The sequence below is a fragment of the Uranotaenia lowii genome, chromosome 2, assembly GCF_029784155.1.
Source record: "Uranotaenia lowii strain MFRU-FL chromosome 2, ASM2978415v1, whole genome shotgun sequence".
In the NCBI taxonomy this organism is placed as follows: Eukaryota; Metazoa; Arthropoda; class Insecta; order Diptera; family Culicidae; genus Uranotaenia; species Uranotaenia lowii.
Genome location: NC_073692.1, coordinates 216,144,398 through 216,159,775, shown reverse-complemented (window position 1 = coordinate 216,159,775; position 15,378 = coordinate 216,144,398). Strand labels below are relative to the sequence as shown.

At 35.6% G+C, this 15,378-nt stretch overlaps 1 protein-coding gene across 11 annotated transcripts in view; it reads right to left on the bottom strand.

The window, feature by feature from the left end:
- Positions 1 to 15,378, bottom strand: part of LOC129746978 (protein rolling stone-like) — a 186,748-nt gene that overhangs the window by 119,399 nt on the left and 51,971 nt on the right. For 8 of the 11 annotated variants that reach the window (XM_055740974.1, XM_055740966.1, XM_055740968.1 and 5 more), the window contains one exon: positions 14,381 to 14,820. The exons of 2 other annotated variants lie outside the window; for them this stretch is intronic. The gene's annotated coding sequence lies outside the window, so the exon portion shown is untranslated. The remainder of the gene's footprint in view (positions 1 to 14,380; positions 14,821 to 15,378) is intronic. One more of the 11 variants, XM_055740972.1, reaches the window with a different exon arrangement.

Sequence of the window (15,378 nt, the reverse complement as noted above, 5' to 3'; positions counted from 1 at the left end):
TTACCACTTTCACAACAACCACGTTCAAGTCGTTTTATTTAATAACTCGTTTATTTGACACGGCTCAAACCTTTCAGTATTACTCCCGTTGAAGTAGTATTTGATTTTTATTTTGATAAAATTGTCTCAACAAACTTCGCAAAAATGATGAACTGTGAAATCTTTTTAAAAAAAGGAATGTGGAATGAGGAATGTGAATCAATCGGCGTCAGATACGGATAATTTTCCTCAATATTCTGGTAGCTGGACCACACTTACTTTTTTTTAAACTCTACGTTGAAAACCTGGACTAGTCTAGATAAGCCCATGCCATCTGAAATACTTTTCCTAGATTGATTGGCTTTATTAAGATTTTATAAGTCCTTCATAAGTAACTTACTGTATACATATTGGAGAAATTTTTTGAAGGGTTTAGTTTAAAAAGTTTGCTTACATAAAATGTTGGTTTAGATTTCATCAAAGGGATTTAATGTTCATAAAGAAGAGAAAGTTCAAACCACTCGCGGACATAATTCGTTTCAGAATCGGTCCCTCTGATGAAGGTTTGGTTGTCATTCATAAACCAATGATTCTTGTTCATACCATGCGCGGTCCTATGGGGGGGGGTGATCGGGGTGATCACCCCCCCCAAGCGGCAAAAAACCGTTACAAAATACTCGCAAAAGCTGGAATTTCTATGAAAAGTTCGAACATTTCCTAGTGAGTCTTCTTTGGAATTTTCAAAATTTTCCACTCCGTGGGGGTGATTGTTAAGTAAAAGTTTTTATTAATTTCGTAAATTCTTTAAATTGTAATACGTACGTCAAACTAACTAGCTGTACTTTGCAATTCTCTAGACTTATTTTCACCAAATTACTTTTGTTAAGGCACTTACAGTGTTTAATTCGAAATTGCTGACCATATATGCATCTTTTATACATTTTTATACAATCATATCCATACAATTTTCTAAAAATACCAAAAATACAACATCTTAAATTAGAGGTGATGAACGAAAATTGAGTTCAGGGTGTACCTCCAAAAAAAGGTTTTTGAACAAAGGCTTCAAAAACTTGCCTATGTATTAAGTTTTCCCAGATGAGATAAAACCAGTGATAATAATATCCCGTCATAACTCGACTATTTTCTCGGGCACAAGGAGTTTTCATTGAAAAAATGTATAAGCTTTAAGAAATTACCCTTTATTATTTTTTTTTTTTCATTTTAAATTATACATACATTATGTTTGAAAGTATTGAATGCATGAAGAAAAAATACAATTTTTCACTTTTTTACTAAATCATTTGTTTCAAATTTGTAATTTTCAAATCTATGAGTGCTCGAAGTTTAAGAGAAAACAATTTATAAAAAAAGTTCCAAAAGCTGCATACCTAAGAGTTTGATTTTAATGATTTTGTTTTAGAGTTAAATTTATATTTAGAAATTGAAGAATCGAAACAAGAGTTTATATTAATTAGTGTTTTCGAATCACGATTCAGCAATATACTCCAGAAAAATAATAAAACATTCAGTTTTTAATTCATAGAAATTGTTAACACATTCTCAAATAAATGCTTGAATTTCCAAAAGTATTGTTGGAAAACGAGAATCTCTAAAATTTTTGTGAGAGTTTTGCGGTGATATAAAAATATAAGATAACCTGAGAATTTTTTCACATGTGTGTATTTTTTCATTTGTAAAATAACATTTACATCGGAAGATTCTTTAAAGAGTTCTTAAATTGATAATTTTTAAACTACTCAATATACAAATGACGAAAATTATCTTTTTGTCAACAATTGTTCGCCGTGAATATTAAAGATTCGCAGATTGTTTTATAAAAGGATGTATAAGCTGTTTAAAAGGATATCAAATAAGAATGTAGAGAAAGTTGGTTAAACTTCTCTCATTTCATTTTTTTTAAATATAAAACTCTAATTAATTTTAATGAAATTTAAAGGGAAGTGGAGAAGCAGTGTGCACCATGATCTTGAAATATTGTTTTTTTTAAAGAAGTATATCTAATCAAATTCATTCATTACTTTGATGATTAATCACTTAAAAAAATTTTTTTGAATCATTACAAATTTTATGCTGATATGAATTTTTTAAAGAACCCAATTTCAGCCTCTATTTTTTACCTAAATGTTCAACTCCACATTCAAAAGGGTTTTTCTAAATTCACATGGCTACAGAATTTATACTTTTTTAGATGAAATGAATTTAAGAGCTAATCTTGATTTATGTTGGGGCCTAAATTATTTTCAAATAGGTTACAAGTTATTCAAGGAAATTCTGCACTTTTCTGACAACTTTAAAACATTACAATTAAAATTCGGAATAAAGGTTCATATCACATTTCTTTCCGTAAGAAAACAAGTAATTTTGACTTCTGTGAAATTTTTTTTATTGAAGTTTTCTGTTCATTAACTGTTCCCTATTTTGTAAAATAATAGACTTTTAAGGAATGTTTAAGGATGTAATGACTACATAGAATTTAAGATATTTCTCAAAGCATAAACTTAATCGTTTTTCAGACTTCAGCAATTTTCTTAAATGAAATAAAATATTTGTTTTTAATACTTTCTTTAGTTATGTCAGAAATTCCGGTCTTCCAGAATTATTAAACACTGTAGATTTTTTTCGGTTATTCATCATCATGAAAGTAGTATTCCTTAATTGAATAAAGTATAATAAACAAGTTCAGAATCAGTTTTTTTTTTCATGTTAACTTGTAAGTTCATCAGTTATCAATGATTGATTTCACTCAAAACTGATTGTTTTTAAAACTCCACGTAAACTGCATATCACCAAAACGAAAGGTGATAATCAAAATCTAGTTGAAGATTCGAGTTCAGCGCACCAAAATCTACTAAATCAATCATCAAAAATTAAACACCAAAATGCGATCTTGCATTATTTTGGTAAGACCTTTTTATTAGAAAAAAACATTCCATATGTGAAAACTAACCTTTTTCATCTTCATATTATATTAAAATTTATGAAGAGTTAATCACCGTGATTTTGTTTGTAAATTTTATTTATCGACCTTATCGATGGAAATTAAAATAACATAACTAAGAACAATTCAACATTATAAAAATTCTTGCAAATAGAAAGTTAGAAATGTATGGATGTTGAAAATGAGAGAGTAAAATTTTATAAGAAGCATTTAAATCACATGTCATCAATTCATTCTTCATGGATAAACAAATAAACAAATAAACAAATAAATAAATGAATATATACCCAAATAAAAGGGAACAGTTTCGTGTTTGATCATTCAAGAACTCTTCTATTTCCCAAATTCTACTTTGTACTCAGTGATGATTAATTATCGTTTTTTTTTTAAATCCATAAAGTTATAACTGCGACCACAATCTAAAATTAACTTTCCTTGCCTTTTATAATAATAACTGGTAGAATTTGTATATAAGTTAGGGATTTTATCTTTGATAACTTAATAACTTGATAGAATTAATTATTTTCATTTTTAAATTAATCATCTACTAATTTCGAATAAATTCTCTGAAGTTCAAAACGGATATATTTTCCTCAACGATAATTCACATTTCAAATTGTGATTGAATATTATTTCAAATGGAACATTACAAAGGAACTTTTCAAACAAAACTTCAATTGAAATTGAAGAAAAGAAATGTAAATTAATATGATTGATAATTTAAATTGTTATCAATTATTCTGACCAGATCTGATTTTGGTAAGAATTCGAGTTTAATTTCTCACAAACCTGGTGTTATATTCGATCTATTCTTCTTCTGTGCACTGATTGTTATGTCCGAAGCTTCAAATTCTGGCTCTATTCCAATTTTTAATTCGCATTCTGTTTCTAATGTTTTAAAAATACTTGCTTGATTTTTTTTGTTCAGAAAAAGAATCAACATTTCGATTGATTTATTAATGACTAACCGGAAATAAACTTGATTTGAAATTTTGATTCTGATTTATTTTGATTCGTATCAGTATCATTTTTTCGAGTTTGTGTGATGATTATGGGTTTGAATATGGTTTTAGAATTCAATTTACTTATTTATTGTCCTTTTTTGGTATCGTTATAATTTCTAACAAAATTTGAAATTCGAAACCCCTCACCCATGGACGTGTCCATCGCACGGGTCTGGTGTGGAGCAAATATTAAAGTCTCATTTGAAACTGCACGCTCTCCCTCTCTCCCACTCGCTCTCTCCAAATGAACTTTTTTTCGCCCTATATTTACGTTATTGACTAATTTTTGAAATTTGGAAAATCACCCCCCCCCAAGAGCCAGCTCTAGGACCGCCCCTGGTTCATACACAAATATTCTGAAACAACCTGAAGTGTTTATAATAATCACTTTGTTTAAATGAGTAAAAAGTTTAAAAGTTTTAAAAATTAAAAAAAAAATTGCGAAAATTCTGGATTTCCGACTTTTTGAAATGAAAGCTTATTTTGTGCTTCCCTTCCAACCAAATTTCATCAATGTTTTCAAAAGCCTTTTTGTTGTATGAGTGAAGCCCGGTGTTCCATCGTCGCATAGAACTTTACGCTCTGCTGACGTCATTCTCTCAGTGGCCTTATATTCAGAATAGCCAACGATTCTGTTAACTGTCAATTGAGCATTGTTGGTAAAGATCTATTGTACATTGCTGGTGGCCAAGAATCGGATCATCGAAACGGCAAACAATTGGTACGGCGGCCAAGTAATTGGAGCACCGCAGTGAGTACTTTGCATGCATTTTGCTCACATTAATGAAAGTTCCATAGAGAAAACATATTTTTGTTGAACTCTAAGCAAGTTAGCAAGTAAATTCTTCAAAGGATGTTCTATGGTGCACTCAACAGGAAGGTTGGAATCTTGAAAAAAAGGGTAAACCGTGCCTTAGGTGCCAAGGTCGGGTACATTTACCCTAGTACCAATTTTGTGATCTTCCCTATGCACAGACACACACTGATTTTTTTTTCAAAATTGCTCAGATTTTTACTGCTCAACACCTGGCATCCCTGCTTACAGCTCGTGTTAACTCGGATGACGAATGGAGCACGATCAGCGAAAGAGTATTATACTCGGACGGAAGCCGTACTAAAAACAGTGTTGTTTTTTCCCGGCTTTTTGTTGTTTGAGAGGAGCCGACCAACCTTGAAAGACACCGTGAGGTATTCTTGAATTGTAAATATTCTTTATACAGGCTGTCAAAACTTAGCTATAAGCAAAAGAAACTACCCCATTTCAAAATGAACTGCTTAACCGTGTACTGATCCCATGACTGTTTAAGGAGGTTATGGATTCTAACTTTTAAAAATCAGAAGTGATCTCCTGGAGAAATAATATTTTTTCGGATTTGCTAGGTCTAATACTAGCTCTGAAACCTTTTTAAAATCTTAATGTCGTGATTTTCGCACTCCATTTTAACCACAAATTCACCAGCTGAAACAATTTCAGATTCTCGACTTTTGGATTTTCGGATACCACTCAAAACACAACCGTTCCTGTCAACAACGTTGTACAAGCTGCTTTATTTCTCTTTACTTTCTATCCACCACCGTTTTTCGTTCCGTTAAATATCCCTTCCTACTAACGGCAGGATAGGCACTCTCTTCCTCAGCCGTTTATGTCCCCTTTTTTGTTTACTTTTCTTCACAAATCAAATCACCTACCAGTGCTACTAGAAATTCTCTTATTTAAATTCGCAAATTATTTTATTTGTTTTCTTTATGATTTCAACCACCAATCTATTTTCCTACACTTAAGAATAGATTTTATGTGTTTCAAGTGATTATCAGAAGATAGGAACAGTTGCAAACATGTGAAAGATACGAAGGAACTCAGATTAACAATTTTTAAGTCGGCTAGAACAAAAAGTCTCAAAAGCCTTGGATAATCCATTTGACTCAATGCTAAACCAAATGTTTAACGATATTTATTGCAACCAGTTTTTGGTTTTTCAATCATTAATTTCAATGTTCTCTTAACACAACATGAAGTGCGCTTATAGGAATTTTTACCCCAAAAATGTTTATTTTTTAATTAACTCAGCTAATGAGGATAGAATTGAGTTGTGTTTTGATAAAATAAGTGTATTTTTGAAAGATCAATCAATTGGTATATTTTATTTTGGTGATATTCGATTGTTGATGAGAATAAATCTAAAAAATGTGTGTGCGCTTATCTGAATTTCTACCATTAGGCCGGAACAAATTTCAAATCCTTCTTTCGTCACTTGGAGTTAAAACATCACGAGGGGGAGGATAGTAGAAAAAATCCAAATTTTCAATAGTTTGGATTAAATTGGACAAATGCTTACATGCAACAAACTTGCATACAATCTACAGTGCACAAAATCTAAATATCTTGTTATTTTAGATCGATAATTCGAAAAAATTTCGAATCCAAAAGATTATACACTTTCAATCTTCTACAGTTTGACTTTCACTCTTTTAATTGTTTGGATTTTCGAAGTAATTATCAGATTAAAAAAAACCTTAAAATTTATTTATCTACACCCCCTCCTCCTCCCCCTCGGGATTTTCCCAGAATAAAAGGGGGGGGGGGGGATTTGACAAAAGAAAAAATTGATATTTATTCTGTCCTTATTGTAGTTGAGAAAGCAGTCAAGAGTAATCACTGGACTAGTTCCCGTAAGACGATCGTCGAACTGTAGAGTAGTTGGGTAGAAAGAAACAAAATTTTTAAGAGTTTGATTGCGGAAATCTATGGGAAAAAGCCAGAACTGCAAGCACTTAGCAGAAAGAGAAAATCCGTATAAAAATCTGGATGGAATCACGACGAGGGACGGTCCTTCCTAAAGCAAGACACAAAACGGCATAGTTAGGCTTCCTGTTGGTAGTACTTCGAAGGGCTCCAACCATGTGACACCAAAAAACCTATGCAGTAGACGGTTGTAAGGTAAAATTTTGAAGGTAGCGTTGATATGACGAAATTTAGTAGTCATTTTAGAGGATTTTAACACGTGGTTAGATCTTTACAAACGCCAGAGGAGAATGTCTTTTGATAGCCCTGGCAAGCCGGATTGAAAATTAGTGGCTAACCTACCGAAATTAACCACATAGAAGGACATGAATGTTTTTTTTTGTTCCGATTTTTTTTTACAATTCGTTTATTTGAAACGGCTCGTACCGTAGGTTTTAAAGAGCCAATGTCTGATTTGTGTAATTATATTTCATAGTTTTTCGATAGATATAGATACAGTGAAGAAGAAAGTAAAAATTATAAACGGAGATCAATAGCTTTGAGCAAGAGGTAGATTTCGAGCATGTATTCAATGTCTACCGCAGCTAATACATCTATCACTGGGGTGCTGGGTGGTTTTCCTCGGGCCCGAAGGGAGTCTATTAAATTCGCCCTGGCGACCAAACAATATGCTCGATGTATGGTAACCTTGACCACAACCACATAAACTGCTGCCAGCAAGATTAAAACGATAGAGTAACGCGTTTAAGGAACAATGATTGGACATGAGACGGGAAAATATACTAATAAAATCTCGACTCAAGTTCAACCTATTGAACCATGGTTTAAGGCTTACCTTTGGGATAATCGAGTAGAGCCACCGGCCCAACTCATCTTCGTTCCATTTTCGCTGCCAGTTGACAAGAGCATTTCTTCGAATTACAAAGTAGAATTCGCTAAAAGCGATTTGTCTTTGATAGATGTCGCCTTCTACAGCTCCCATTTTCGCCAGTGAGTCTGCCTTCTCATTGCCCATTACTGAGCAATGTGAAGGAACCCACACAAACGTGATAAAAAAGTGACGTCTATATAAAGCACTCAACACTACCCGTATCTTCTCGAGAAAGTATGGGGAGTGTTTCCCTGGTCTTATTGAACGAATAGCCTCAACGGAGCTGAGGCTATCTGTTACAATAAAGTAGTGATCAGCGGGTCTTGATGCTATGATGTCTAGTGCACAATGTAAAGCTGCCAGCTCCGCGATATACACTGAACACGGAGATTGAGGACTGAAGGAAGCACTGCAAATTTGGTTGAACACTCCAAACCCGATACATTCATCGATAACGGATCCAACAGTAAAGTACATTTTATCAGTATTGACGTGTCCATACTTTGCATCAATAAGCCTAGGAACAATTAGAGAACGATGTTGTTCTGGAATTCCACGAATTTCATGCTGCATGAACAAATCAAACTGGACAGAAGAGTTGTCGTAGTCAGGGTGACAAACACGAATAGGAGAATACGACGAAGGATTAACCTGCATAGACATGAATTCATGATATATGGTCATATATCTTGATTGAAGATTTTGCTCAAGAAGCTGATCAAAATTTGCAATCACCAAAGGGTTCATGACCTCACACCTGATGAGGAATCGAAGTGATAATGAATAGAACCGATCCTTCAGTGGGAGGATGCCTGCCAAAACCTCGAGACTCATATTATGCGTTGAGGGCATACAACCCAAAGCGATTCGAAGACAGCAGTACTGAATACGCTCGAGTTTAATGAGATGTGTTTTGGCAGCTGATTGGAAACATAAACTACCATACTCCATCACTGAGAGGATCGTTGTTCGATACAATTTTATGAGATCTTCAGGATGGGCTCCCCACCAGGTGCCAGTGATTGATCGGAGAAAATTAATTCTTTGCTGGCATTTTCCTTTCAAATATTCAACATGAGCTCTCCAAGTACACTTGGAATCAAACCAAACCCCAAGATACTTAAAACACCTCGATTGAGTGATCGTTCTACCTAGGCTGAGCTGGTCTACGCTTCTTAGAGAAAACCACCATCTCCGTTTTCTCTGGAGAGAACTCGATCCCAAGCCCTTTTGACTTGAATGATGGTGGACGTGATAATCCGCTACTGGAAAAATTTCAAAAGCCAAGCATAACCGCAGATAATATCAATTTTTCAAAGTATTTTCGAGCATAGTTGCGATTATTATCTGATACGGAGAAGCGGCTCGGCAAGCAGCAGTGTCACCAGCGAAAGCCTGGCACTACACAAATATGGATGAATCGCACCGTCTCGTCAGACGTAACGAGATACATAACTAACGTGATAAGGAAAGCCAGAGGACTCACCATTACCAACTGGCAGCAGCTGTGGGGCAACTCTCTGGCAGAAAAGTGATCTCATAGTTTGATCCCAAAAATAACGAAGTCACTGAGATGGTCGTCCGCGATGGGTTCACCTGATTCATGAGAGGAGATTGCTGATCATTCGGGTGAAACCGCAAAAATAAGGCTTTACTTATACTTTGCATGTGTGGTCGAATATCTCTGCCATGGATATATCCAAGAAGAGTCGTTTCCTACTGACAAAGTTGCAGGAATAAGACTTATGATCTTCTCTGCTGTGGAATTTACTGGAATAGGTAATTACTGTCGGCGATACCATCACTTCAGAGCAGTGATTGAAATCCTCACCAATTTTCTCATCAGAGGCATTCAAAATACACGCTCTGAGCCCTCGCATAGCTATACAGGAGACGATACATATACATTCATTCAAACCTCCCCCCATGAGGAGGATCTGCTCTGAGAGACACTATTCGTTTGCTGCCCCGAACGAACTCTCTCAACGTTCGGTTGCTACATGATGCATGAAGAAGACGAGGCACACATACTCATTTACGTTATTGAATTTGATGGACTCAAGCCGATAGCTGTCGTTGAGGAGAACATCTTCAACCTCGCCGCAAAGGTTGAGGCAACAACAAAAACAACCGAACTTATTGCATTGCACAGGCCCGCAACGTATGATGCAAAGAGAGGGGAGGAAAAAGAAACGAAAAAACTAGCTGCCGGCGTGCGGTTGCTGTGCAATAATAGCAATAGCAGAAAAACCTCACGCATTCGATCCAGGCGCAAACGAGGAGACTCGGGTTCGCTCTGCCTTTTGTATTCGGTTCCATCAAGAATGTAACAGGAGATGAGTGAGAGCCATTCGTTTGGTTTTTTGGATTCGCTGCCTCGAATGTATATTGCTTCATGAAGGCGGGCCATGTTGAGAGCGTATACATCATCGGTTTTGTCGTTTTCGCTGCCTCAAAGCAACCTTTGCTTCCGAGTAGAGCGTTGAGCGAGAGATGGTTGATCAACTCATGCTCAGCAAAATTCAATCACTGCTTCAGAGTCACTTTTGACGTTGATTCCGTGTAGAACGCTCAAGAATCATCCGTGTCCTAGCCAGAAAGATTCCGGTGCTAGCGGCTTTGGCGTAGTGGTTAGAGTTCAAGTCATCTACGCTAAAGTTCATGAGATCGAATCCCGGTCATGGCATACATAGTACACTTTCCGTGGTCTGGTGGTTTTAGCATTTGTAAGATGCTAGCCGCTACTGCTAAGATGCTACTTCGAAAAATGTACGCTTAGATATAAGGAAAGAAGATCTCTTCAAAGAAACATGAAGTTTCTCTGAGATCCTATGTGTGTGTGAACGTTTTTAAGTGAACCCAAGAGATCTAATTCTACATTGATTCTTATATGTATGTATACATAGAAACTTCGTCATAGGGGAATAAGAAAGGGTTGGCGATTGCCGAGGTGTTTGTTGAATTGATATGACACTGCATTGACAATATATTACTGTTAGAAGCTAACTTTTTGTCATTTATCATGTTAAAGATGACATTGGGAATCAATCTGACTCCAATGTGCGTTCCAGGCGAAAATTGTTACTTCGAATTGTCTGCTGGATGAGAGTTTTTCTCTTTTTGAGCACTTATTTTTGCAACATTTACAGGAGAAGAATACTGAACTACTTTTAACGTCCTTTAATGAGCTTTTTTTTTTACTGATTTTACAAAGCAGTTCATATAAGTATGAGAATAAATCATCATTGAATAAATTTGCATTGTTATAATGTTAATTGTTCATTTTAGCCTAGGTTTGAATAGAAATTGTATAAATGTCTTCGTTTGTCAATAAGTAAATCTGCAAAAGGTGAAAACTGATTAACAATTTTGCATAGGACTGGGCAAAATAAACAATATGGCATATGTTTGTGAAGTAATTGAGTCAAAAGAATTGAGTTGCAACGATAATTTTTGTGTTGCTGGTATAAGGAATTTTACAGATCTGTATTTTAATTTTGCGGCGAAAAGTGTTTTTCACATACACATCTGTTGAATTTCTGGCTTGAGCAATTGACAATAATCATGAAAATTCTAACAACATGAACTTCAAAACAATATAAACAGTTAGCAGCGCTAGTTCTTCAGTAAGCTATGCCGAACATTGTTAATTAGCGAGCAACGTAACGTTTTTGAATCATTTTTTAAAAGTATGGGAACATTATTGTCACCCTGTATAGCAAAAAAAATCCGATCCTTAAAAGGAAAAAAATGGTCGAAAACGTCAAAAACATGCTTTAATTATCATCAAAGTCCACGGAATGCGGTAATTAATGCCCTTATTTGGGACCATGTTCGACTTTGCTTATTCTCTTTCGCTCAACGTGAAATCAAATCTGTGTTGGTTCCAAGTCGTTAGGGATGCTATTTCTGTCATTCCACATAGTTTAATGATCTGAAACCGGTTCTCAATCTATTAAACTTATTGCTATTAAATAGTTAAAAAATGTCGTTGAAAGTTAGAACTTATCAAGTTTGGCTATCTGTAAGATTTACTCCTTTTCAACGGTTTCTCTCTACTCTACTCCCCAAAAGCTCTTCACTTCAACTGCGTGAATATTTGGCGAGCGGAAAAAAAACCTCGCTGAATCATTGATCATAAAAGTCATCCGATTCGGAAGAAATGAAGTGCTACTAAAAAGTTGAAGACGCTATCGCGTGGAACGAAAGCACGAGGGAAAAATAACAATCCTACAAACAAACTGATGCCACTTTGCTCGCTTGCATCTTGCATCGATGCGCTTGGCAGATCTGGCGAAACAGTCTCTTCTCGAGAAAAAATGTGAGCACGGTGCGGTAGCATAAACGGTTGATGTTGCAGGTTGTTGGGTGTGTATTTTTTTTAACAGAAGTTTCTATATATTTGTCGATTCAAAAGAACGATAATAATAAATCGCGGTAAGTCGATAAATCTTCATACCAGAAGGACTCTTTTTGTGGAAGATAATTCAACACAGCTCATTAGAAATCAGCTGGATGTGGCGTTCCTGGGAGGTTATGTCAGCTGAGCTAAGGAAAAAACTTATTTGAAAACGAATTCTTACGTTTAACTTTTGGATTGAAATAAGACTCCGAAAGATTTTGCTTGGCCAATCTTCTGATTAACTCAATTAAGAGTTTTTTTCTTGCAATGGACAATAAACTGAGTCGATTTATGGTCATTTATGAATTTCTCAAACCCTGGGGTCTTAAAAGCTTCGTTTTGGTTCAAAATTCATCCATGATTTTTTGCAAAATTTTGAAGATACGTTTACATGAGAAAATTTGAACTTTTTGGTTTCTATGGGAAAATTTAATATTTTGTACTAAAAAATCAAGGTCATTTCCGGGGAACCGAGCCTGATAGTGGTATTTGTACCAATTAATAAATTTTTAAAGCAAATTTTCCGCTGAACAACTTTATTGAAGACCGTAGCTTCGTATCTTATTAGGCAAAAAAGTTGTTAGCTGTTTAACAGGGGTATGTCTTTTGGCATTGATAAAAAATAAATTCAAGTGACATCACTGCTAGTGCCTCGCGAAGTATTGCATGAAAAATACTCATGCAATACCTCGCTAGACGTCCAGCAGTGATGTCAATTGAATTGATTGTTTTTCAATGCCAAAAGACATACCCCTGTTGGACAGCTAACAACTTTTTTGCCTAAAAAGATACGAAGTTGCGGTCTTGGATAAAGTTGTTCAGTGGAAATTTCCATCAAAATTTTTGTAAATTGACACAAATACCATTAGCAGGCTCAGTTTCACAGAAGAATCAAAAATTATGTTGATTTTTAGTACAAAATATTTAATTTTCCCATACAAACCTAAAAGTTCAAATTTACTCATGTAAACGTTACTACAAAATCCTGCAAAAAAAATCATGGGTCTTTTTTGAACCAAAACGAAGCTTTTAAGACCCCAGGGTTTGAGAAATTCAAAATGGACCCCAATTCGACTCAGTCTAATGAACAGGAATGCAACTTTCTTCCGACTCCCACGGGTCTGGAACTTTCCGGTGCCGGTAAATAAGTTGCAATTCAAACATAACGACACTGTAAATCGTGCCGGTTCCGATCAGCCAATGGCCGGCAATGTGGTGTCGGTGGCCAAACCAGATAGTTAGATTGGATCAATTAAATTATGTCGATGAGATTGTCGTTATTCAATTGGCCTCGCGTGACATTTCGCGTCGTTTGTTGCCGTTGTCATTTAGGGAGTGTATGGCCAATAAAAAACAACAACATCGGCCAAATGTCATCGGTTCTGGGCGTGTGATCTTGCTAGAATGCCTACTACAATTGTGTCAATCAATCGGAGATCACGTGTTTCGCCGACTAGAAGCTGTCACTAATTGAGTTAGATTCGGTTATTGCTATTTGACTCGCTTAAAGGTTTTTTTTTTGGCGAATTCCAAATCAGAGCTCATATTTAACTAGACTGTCACTCTTAGATTGCTAAATGGGCATTCACAATTTGCTATTCCTTTAGTATTCATTACTATTTCCCTGCATTAGGTGTGTAGGTCCACGAACAAAATAAATTTAAATTAACCTTTTAGTGCCATCCCTTAACAACTGTCTTCCTTAAACTGACACCATTTTTCCAACCATTAGACAACTCACTCCAACCTAGCCCCTCATCATCATCATTTTCACCCAAACCGAACAGCAACAACATCATCATCAGGTGCTCAAGAGGGCTTTCATTCATATCCAATGCAGAAGTTATGATGGAGCTTTTCCTGGTGCTGATTGCCGCCATTCAGGGGCCAAATGCTCCAGGCAGCAGCAGCGAGCTAAAGGCGGCAGTCATTCAAAGCAGACATTCGCTTCGGTGCCCTTGACTTTCAACTTCAGACAACTTTCCAAGGGAACCTAACTCTGGGAAAATGGTGGATGTGGCGTGCGGATTAGGGACGCTTGCTAGGCGCCTAGACGAAATACACTTGCCAGGATTAAGCTTTTCGAACGAACGAAAAATGAACCTGAAGCGATTTTTTTCTTTGTTGGACTCAAACACGTATTTCATATTTATCAGCAGTTTAGATAATTTGACACTCAAATTAAATCGCTATCTAGGAAGAACGACAATGGCATCTAATATCGTTACATCATAAAATGTGAAGAAAATAATTTGAATTATTTCTGAAGTATTGTTCAAGTGTCTGCTAAAATAATCGGGGCTAGAAAGCTGATCGCGCAAGAGTGTCGGCGTTTGCTCACTACTGACAACAAAAACAACTTAAAAAGTCACTCTTAAATGGGGAAAAGTCATACAAAAATTCAATGTGAAAAATTTACCTTAAACAAGAAGGTTTGATTTCGCTGTGCGAACACGCACAGCTCTGTTGCTCCTGGTATTCCACTGTGAAGGATTGTTGTTGTACTGGTGCTCACAAAATTCCGTTTTGGCGGGCCACTTTTTATTGGTTTTGCTGACGATGTGAATCCTGATTCCAAGGGCCAGAAACACAGCTTGAGGTCGACTTTTTTTCCGATTTTTCACGTTACCCAAACTTTCTTTCCTGTATACAAACAAACCGATTCACTCACACCATCACTGCACCTCCCACACCAAGATGGATACTTTGGACAATCCTGTCGCCACCGGTAGCACTCACTCTCATCTCATCGATGGCGAACGTTATTGGATGCATTTATCGTGTTCCGATTGATTTCCGGTCGAAGCATAAATAACTTGTTTTGTTTACGTTTTCGTATGCTATTTTGTGCTGTGGACTCTGCAAGATTAATACACTTTATGACGTGAACAAATTGGTATCGAGCATTTTGTTTGTTCCTGTAAACTATTTTCCATTTTTGGAAGCAATAAAATAAAACCAAAATAATATCGATACAAAACTAATACGAAAAACCAACATAATTTAAAAATAATCATCAATGTTTAATAAACAAAACAATGTGTTGATGGTGAGTGATCTTGAGTGTTTTGCATTTCAGGAAAAACAAGATTATTGCTTTTGTTTTTAAAATCTTATGATTCCAACAGAAGTTGGAAGAAAATGAAGTCATTTCAATAAAAAAAAAACAAAAAAACTTAAAAAAACGTTTTAAGTTTATCGAATAGATTTACAGAAGTTTACCCAATCAGCTACAAGTTCCGAAAGCACTTAAATGTTTTCAATGTCCCATATTTTCATTATGGATTCTAAGGAGGATTTCTATCCAATTGCGTTGTGCGCATTTTAAATACTAAATTTTAGACAAGAATAAATAAAACGAAGCTTTTCAGATGCGTACTATTTAAAAAAAGGAGATTACACGAGTGGCGTCAACCT